Consider the following 8,633-nt stretch of genomic DNA (forward strand, 5'->3'; position numbering starts at 1 on the left):
CTCATCATTAGGAGAAACACCTTCTTTCCTCTTGAAAACCCACTTGCAATAAATAGATTTCTTCTCTCTAGGCAATTTTACTAAATCCCAAGTGCCATTCTTTTCAAGTGATTCCATCTCATCATGCATAGCGGTCATCCACTTATTACTATCACCAGAAATAATAGCGTCGGAATATGAAGAAGGCTCAGAATTACCTTCAATTTCTTTTGCAACAGATAAAGCAAAAGAAACAATAATATTGCACTCTTCAATTAACCTATCAGGTTTATTAATACCCCGCCTAACTCTGTCACGTGCAAGATTCCAACTGGGTGGAACAATAGGTTGATTTGGATTGGGAGTGACATGATCATCATCAACGACGGGTTCATCATGTGCATCAACAATTTCATTACCAGATGTATCACCTGTTTCAATAACATGCTCCACCTGAACAGTAGGCTGCTGAATAGTAGGTTGTTGTTCACTCTCAACAGGAACATTAGTAGATGGAACATCATGTAACATAGCAGTTTCATTAAAGATAACATTTCTACTAATAACAACCTTCTGGGTTTTAGGATTCCACAATTTAAAACCTTTAACACCAGATTTATAACCAAGAAAGATGCACTTAACATCCCTAGGCTCCAACTTTCCATTATCAACATGAGCATAAGCAGTGCAACCAAAAACTCTCAACTGTGAATAATCAGCAGGTGAACCAGACCATACCTCAATTGGAGTTTTCTTATTAAGAGTAATAGATGGTGAACGATTATCGAGATAACAAGCAGTGGAAGCGGCCTCAGCCCAGAAACGCCTATGCAAACCTGCATTGGACAACATGCAACGGGCTCTGGAAATAATGGTCATGTCCATACGCTCAACAACACCGTTTTGTTGAGGAGTATAAGGAACGGTGTAGTATCTGACAATGCCTTTAGACTTGCAATAATTTTTAAATTGATTAGAACAGAATTCCATACCATTATCAGTGCGAAGTATTTTACCTTCCTTTCAGTTTGCCTCTCAATCATAATCTTCCACTCCTTAAATGCTGAGAATGCTTCATATTTATGCTTCAAGAAATAAGGCCAAACTTTTCTGGAATAATCATCAATAATAGTCAGCATGTAACTAGCACCACCTAGTGACTTTCTGCGAGATGGTCCCCATAAATCAGAATGGATATAATTAAGAATACCTTCAGTTGTATGAGTCGAAGTGTTGAACTTCACCCTCTTGTGCTTGTCGAAGATACAATGCTCACAAAATTTCAGTTTACCAGGTTCATATCCATCAAGAAGACCTCTGTTATTTAACTATGCTAAACCAAGTTCACTCATATGTCCAAGACGCATATGCCAAAGGTTAGCAGCATCACAATCATAATTCTTTCAAATAACTAGAGTAGCGTTACCTGAAACGGTAGAACCTCGAAGGTAATAAAGACCATTGGTCGAACTTAAGTCACCTTTCATCACAACAAGGGAGCCTTTGATGACCTTCAAAACACTATCTCCACCTGAATACTTGTACCCTTTTGCATCAAGGGCACTAACAGAAATAATATTTCTCTTCATCTTCAAAATATACCAAACATCTGTCAAAGTTTTGATTGTGCCATCAAACATCTTGATTCGAATGGAACCTATGCCTTCAATCTTGCATGGTGAATTATCAAAACCCAAAACGGAACCAATAGAAGTAGTGGAATCAAAAGTAGTACTAATCTCTATGTGGACACATATGAAAAGTGCATGTAGTGTCAAGTACCCACTCATCATTGGTCCCAGCACATCCAGCAATAACGACAAGAGCATCATCAGAACTATCATCACGAGCAACATTAGCAGATTTTTCACCTTGTTTGTTACCTTTCCTCTTTTTCTTGTTCTGCAACTTGAAACACTCAGAGTGATCATGCCCGTTTCTCTTGCAATATCTGCAATACTTCTTGTCTCTGGATTGCGACCGGCCCCTGTAGCCGTTTTTACTTTTGCCTTTCATTATTGGAGTTCTTCTCATTTGTCATGCCACGAACAGATAATCCCTCGGCTTGGGATGAACTCGAACCATCACGAGGGACCATTAATTTCATCTTCTCCTTGGAGTTCAAAGCTTCATAAACTTCATTAAGCGTGAGAGTATCACGACTGTATAATATGGTGTCTCTAAAATTGGTATAAGAACTTGGTAGTGAACAAAGTAACATTAAAGCAGTATCTTCCTCGGACGCGGTTGTTCTGCTCACGAGCACAGGTGAACTCTTTATCTGGGCGGCAGGACTTGGCTTCGAGATGTGTAGCGTTTAATTATTGAGCCAGTCAGTCGCTCTTTTTTAATTCACATGGTCAAGGAATACCGTATAAAGCTGCGTAGTTCGTCGCGCCGGAGACGGGGCTCGCACTTTCCGCCGTGACGGCGAAAAAGCAGAGCCGTGGCTCGGGATTGTGGTCTCTGCCTAATCCGTGGCTCAAGAACTGCGCTTTCAGGTAAGCGGCGGTATCGCGCTAGTAAATGACAAACGCGGAGCTGTCTCCCACCTCTGGCTATGGTTTGTGGATCGCCATTGACGCCCCGTGCAGATCTGGGGTGGAGCAAAACCAGGCGGTGCTTGTTGGAATGGAGTTCCTGCTGCAACCCGATTAGGAGGTAAGAAGAAAAATCCCCTCTGCCCATCGCTGCCGTCCCAATACTTAGTCCGTAGGTTCTGTTTCTCGATCTTGGCAATCGATCTGTCTGCCTGACGCACAGAGTTTGCCACGTGTAGCACCGCGGTGATGAAAGAAGTGAACGACAGCCAGTTTCCAATAAAGCCGCTGCACTACCCCATGGTGGTGACTGAAGCTGAGCAGCTACTACCACCCATGGCGGCCGCTAGCGTTGACGGGCAGATGTGTGCGGCTGAGGGGGGAGTCGCAGCCGAAGGGGATGCTGAACCGCAAGCATTTAAGCAATCTGTGTGACAAATTGATCCTAGAACTCCAGGTTGGACTCGCAGGTAATCTATATGTCAATGGTGCTTGCAGTACAGGTTGTTTGACTGATTTTAGGTGTATTGCAGACGGTATGGCCTGACTTGCAGTTAAGCTGGGCATGTATACAGGACGTTTTAGTTTCAGATTTGTTTAGTAGGTTGACACATGATAAATTGAAATGGAGAATTACATATTTTTCTGAAAGACGGTGTACTGTACTGCATGCGAGTGGTTCAGATACTAGCAGCTCCATTTGATAATAAAAATAGAGCATTCCAATGTAAGGCTGTTATATGCTTACTGGATAAAATGACCTGAAACATATAATTTACTAACTTAATTCTCGGGACAGATGAATTTGCATGTTCGACTAAAACGGAGTCTGAAGGAATTGGTTGTTCTGCTTCTGCAATAGTTGTCCAGCTTACATTGTCTGAATTTTGCATTAACTGAGTTGCATATAGGGTACTAAGCCGTGCGAAGTAGATAACAATTGTTGTAGCCCGAAGTATCACGGGAATTCAGGAATAAAAAAAAAGGCTTGACAGTGTTGATTACTTATGTAGAAAGTTGGTTCAAATATGAGCAGATAGGGGACTGAAATTTCAGTTTTGGAGCTTGTGAATTACTGCTGGAACATATGAATGCAGCCATATGTAAGTCATCAGGTTTTCTGAATTAGTATGGTAAACATGCACTCACATGTTGATTTATCAAAAAATGCAGGTTTAGAATTGGAGCAGCTACCCCAGGAAGGGCACCTTGCCATGGGCGAACCAGCGCTCTTGAGAAGGCAATACGGGGGTTTGCTGATCAACCAGGGAACATTGTAATTGTCCCAGCACTTGGTACAAGCTTCGATACACTCGGGGAGCCATACGATTTTTACAATCTTTACTCATGGGAGAAGGGTTTTGGAATAAGGCACGGGAAGAGTAGACTGCATGTGAAGAGGACAAAATGAATGCAAGAAATTGTGTGTGGATGTGCGGTAAGCATATGTACCCTTCCTGTAGTAACGTCTATTACTCCGATCTGATTTCTTCATGGTGATGGAACCTGAGCCGTTTGTGCTGCGTCCACTTCGGTATTCGCAGGATAAAGCTGGGGTGGAGAACACAAGATCGTGTCGGTGCGAGTGCCTTGCATTAATAAGACTCCTACGATCAAAGGACAATGGTTGGTACATGGCCAAGCATCGTGAACATCACAACCATTCATTGTCTCCAACATATGGCCAGACAATACACTGGCCGTCGCACAAGCATATTGATGCCTACAGCAGGGACTTGGTGGAGCACTTGCGATAGAACAATGTGAACCTGGCAAAAGCACACATCATCATAGGGAGTTGTTTTGGTTCAACTGAGAAGGTACCTTTCACAAAAAGAGCTCTGAAGAATCTGTCTGCTAAAATCAGCAGAGAGAGAGGATGATGTTAGGAAAACTATGGAGGTTTTCGCAGATTTGGCTTGACGAGATCCACATTTCACATACCGAGTTCAGGCAGACAAAGATGGTCGGATAACCACTCTTATGTGGGCAAATGGGAGCATCAGATTGCAGTACACATTTTTCGGAGACGTAGTTACCTTCGATACGACATACATAACAAACCTGTACAACATGCCATTTGGTCTGTTTCTAGGTGTGAATAATCATTTTTGGAGCATCATCCTGGCCGGGGTTTTGGTGCTTGACGAGAAAGTGGAGACCTTTGAGTGGGTTTTCGCAGAGTTCTTTAGGATGATGGGCAGAAGTGCACCTAAGACAATTCTAACCGGTACGAACCTGTACTATACAAATTCTCTTGGTGACAAACGCTCGGAAAGGATGCTTTGAGAGTAAGCTAATCTAACATGATTTGTGTTGTTGTGCAGATCAAAACCGTTCGATGGAGGTCGCCATAAAAATGTGATGCCGCAGACGGCGCACCGATGGTGCAAGTGGCATGTCCTGAAAAAAAGCGAAGGAATCACTTGGTTTGTTGTACACCAAGAAGAGCGAGTTCAGGGCAGAGTTCCACAAGGTAGTGAATCACATGCTTACAATCGATGAATTCGAGGATGCTTGAAAGATATTGACTGATAAATATAATTTAAAGACGCATGACTACATGACCCAACTTTATGAAATAAGGCACAAGTGGGCGAAGCCGTAGTTTAAAGGTGCTTTCTGTGCTAAGATGACTAGTACTCAGCAAAGTGAAAGTGCAAACCACATGGTGAAGAATTATGTTCCTCCGGGTTGTCCGATGCATATGTTTGTGAAAAAGTACATGAGACTTCAGTTTAACCAGGAGGCAGAGGAGAACTACAAGGATAAGCGGACATGAATGGTGGAGATGCAACCTTTTGTAGAAATTAGAGACGGATTAGGATTGGAGGACAGGATCGCTGAACATGGAGATGTTGTCCATCAGCAGCCAGCGCAAGAGGCAATGGTTGTTGCAAGTGGGGCTGCAGGCATGGGCACTGTGAATGATGATGCTACTTCTGCAAATGATAGTGGGAATAGACTCAACGGACTGTTGGCACCAAAGAAGCGCAAAGAAATTGGGCGGCCATCAACTAGCAGGGAGAAGGCACCGTACGAGGGGCTGAGCAAACGAACCAGGTTCTGCACCATATTTCGCGGGCAAGGGTACAAGAGGACAACCTGCCCTGATCGAGGTGATGCCCCGAAACCTGTTTGCAAACCGGCTAGGTGCAAAAATTGTGGAATTGAAGATCACAAGCAGAACAACTGCCACAAAGTGGGTGATTTCTGGTTGACTGGCATGTGAGCAGTGGCTGCAACCTGTAGAACTGAAAAATGTAGAACTCATGTAGTTCCTTCAGTAGAAGTGCTTCTTGTTTCATGGTTGGTGAGTGTATTCGGTACCTGTTATGCGTGGAAAGACAAAAAAAAAAGAAATGGCCGATCAAGAATAGTGTTAAACTAGTGTCGACGTTGGAGTATCAGTGTTCGCACCAAGCAAATGTTTGATTTTCGTAGTTTTTACATCATGTTCATGCATTTTGAATCTGTGAGCACTATGATCGTGTCTGTACTTCTAATATTTTGTATAATTTGTCGATGCACATTACCATGACGAGGAACGTGTCCTGATTACTGAATTTTTGTGAAACAAGACATGCATTCTGAATTTGTTTCAGACATGTAGGATTGCATTATGAATTCCTGGTCGGGATAGAAAATGCATGCAAGCTTGAGTACGTATTTACGGCGTGGTGTGTAAACTCTGTCTCTATTTGATTCAAAATTCGAAATTGAGCAGAGATGGTTCGGTTTTGCCAACTCAGGTGCGACATGGAGAAAGATTGCGCTTGATTAAATGAATCGTGGAGGGGAAGATTGGTAAGGTGCGGAGAATTAATGAGCAGCAGCCAGTGTCAGCCCAGAATCGGCGCCAAAACGGCCCACCCCATCTGTGGACGTCTGAGCCAGAGCCCAGGTATCTCACGGCGTAGCAAGGCCGGCATGGCAGACGTGGGCCACGCGAAACTGTTCATCAATCTGTATATGGGAATAATGCCTGGGCCTATACACAAGTGTTTGTGGATCACGAGGCCTGCGAGCGGAGAGGATAGCGCGAGCACCTGTGCTCGCGCTCAGAAGATCACTTTCGTATCTTCCTCTTCATACTTAACTTCCATTGCATCTAGATCGGATATGATAAAATTCTAAAATATGATTCAAAACATTACCTTCCTCGGGTAACCTGTGCAGGAATAATTTTTGCTTCAGATGCATCTTGCTGGCGAGATCTTTAGTCATGCAAATCCCTTCCAGCTTTAACCATAGAGCGGCGGCAGTTTTCTCGCTGAAAACTTCCTGCAAAATATTATTATGCAAATGGAGTTAAATTTTTGACAAAGCCTTACAATCAATTCTTTTCTCCTCATCAGTTCAGTCCTGAATTCTATTCTTTCCAAAACTATCCAGTGCTTCATCATAGTCGGACTGTGCCAACAACGCCTGCATCTTGACTTGCCATAGGGTAAACCTTGTGTCACGGTCCAGCAGTGGAAAATCATACTTCATGAATGCCATAAGTAGATTAAATCTGTGTACACAAAGTAGTGCAAACCGATAGAAAATTCTTGAAGAATTAATATGCGGATCAAACGGAAATAGGATAAATAGCACCTGGTAGTACTGGGCTGTGGACGTAGCAATCAAAGACAGAACAAAAGAATCTGATCTGTAGATCAGCCTTGGCCTCCACGTGAGAAGTACTCCCTCCATTCCAAATTACTCGTCGCAGAAATGGATGTACCTAGGACTAAAATACATCTAGATTCATCCATACCTGCGACAAGTAATTCGGAACGGAGGGAGTAACAACTACGGTTTGATCACGTGAACCAGTACTAGTCGGAGTACTCCCTCCATTTCTTTTTTACTCCGTGTATAAGTTATGATCAAAGTCAAACTACACAAAGTTTGACAAAATTTATATTAAAAAATATGAACATCTACAATACTTAAACAATATAATATAAAAATACATTTCATAGTGCATCTGAAAAAGTTGATTTCATATTGTGAATATTGATATTTTTTATTATAAAATTAGTCAAACTATGCAAAGCTTGACTTTGACCAAATATTATATTCAAACTAAAAAAACAGAGGGAGTACTAGTAATTTGCTTTGTGTTGCTTCGGCCTCCACGCGAGGAATCGATGGCTGGTCGCTTCCCGCCGAAGCCTCGGGACTTGGTTAGAGCGGCAGCTGCTTGATGGAAGTGGATGAAGCGTGGAGCAGTAACTAGGCACGTGTGACGCGTGTGACGCCGCGAACGTACCTGAGGGCAGCAGCTATCGATCGGCTCGAACTTCGGTCGGTCTCGGCGGATCACCGCGGCGGCGGCGCACCACTAGTAGAAAAGGGGGCAATGGTCCAGGCCAGGTCAGCCCATTAGTCCCGGTTCAATCCAGAACCGGGACCAATGGGGGCATTGGACCCGGTTCGTGAGCCCGGGGGCCGGTTGGGCCACGTGGGCCATTGGTCCCGGTTCGTCTGGATCTATTGGTTCCGGTTGGTGGGAAGAACCGGGACCAATGCGCCTCGCTCCTGGCCCATCATTATTGGTCCCGGTTGGTGGCTTGAACCGGGACCAAAGGCTGCCCTTTAGTCCCGGTTCAAGTCACCAACCGGGACTAAAGGGTTGGCCCTTGTTGCGGTCAGAGTTTAGTCCACCTCGTCAATCGAAGGGGAATCAGACCGGTTTATAAGCCCCTCCCTCTCTCCCTTTGTTGAGCTCCTCTCAAAATGAAAATAGATGCCCTTATACAGGAAATTTAATCTAAATTCATATTGAATTTCTCTGAAATTACTAGAAATTTATTATGAATTTAGGTTGAATTTTCTCTATAAGCGCATCTATGCTCATTTCTGAGTAGTTTTTTTTTTCTTTTCTGCTATATTTATTTTTTTCTTTTTATTTCTGAGTTCTAATAAGTCATTAAAAATGAGCATCTATGCTCATTTTTTAGTTAAGTTAATCACAACTATTTTTTCTTCTATTTATTTCTGAATTGTAATAAGTCATTAAAAATAAGCATCTATGCTCATTTTTTAAGTAAAGTTAATCACAACTATTTTTGCTTCTATTCATTTCTGAGTAGTTTTTTATATAGTTTTTTTTCTTTTCTGCTA

The 8,633-nt window shown here is 42.9% G+C and overlaps 1 pseudogene; it reads left to right on the forward strand.

The window, feature by feature from the left end:
- The first annotated feature begins 2,539 nt into the window (after window positions 1–2,539).
- LOC119320666 lies at window positions 2,540–5,751 on the forward strand (annotated as a pseudogene).
- Window positions 5,752–8,633: the final 2,882 nt, after the last annotated feature.

This window comes from Triticum dicoccoides, chromosome 6B (assembly GCF_002162155.2).
Source record: "Triticum dicoccoides isolate Atlit2015 ecotype Zavitan chromosome 6B, WEW_v2.0, whole genome shotgun sequence".
NCBI classification, from domain to species: Eukaryota; Viridiplantae; Streptophyta; class Magnoliopsida; order Poales; family Poaceae; genus Triticum; species Triticum dicoccoides.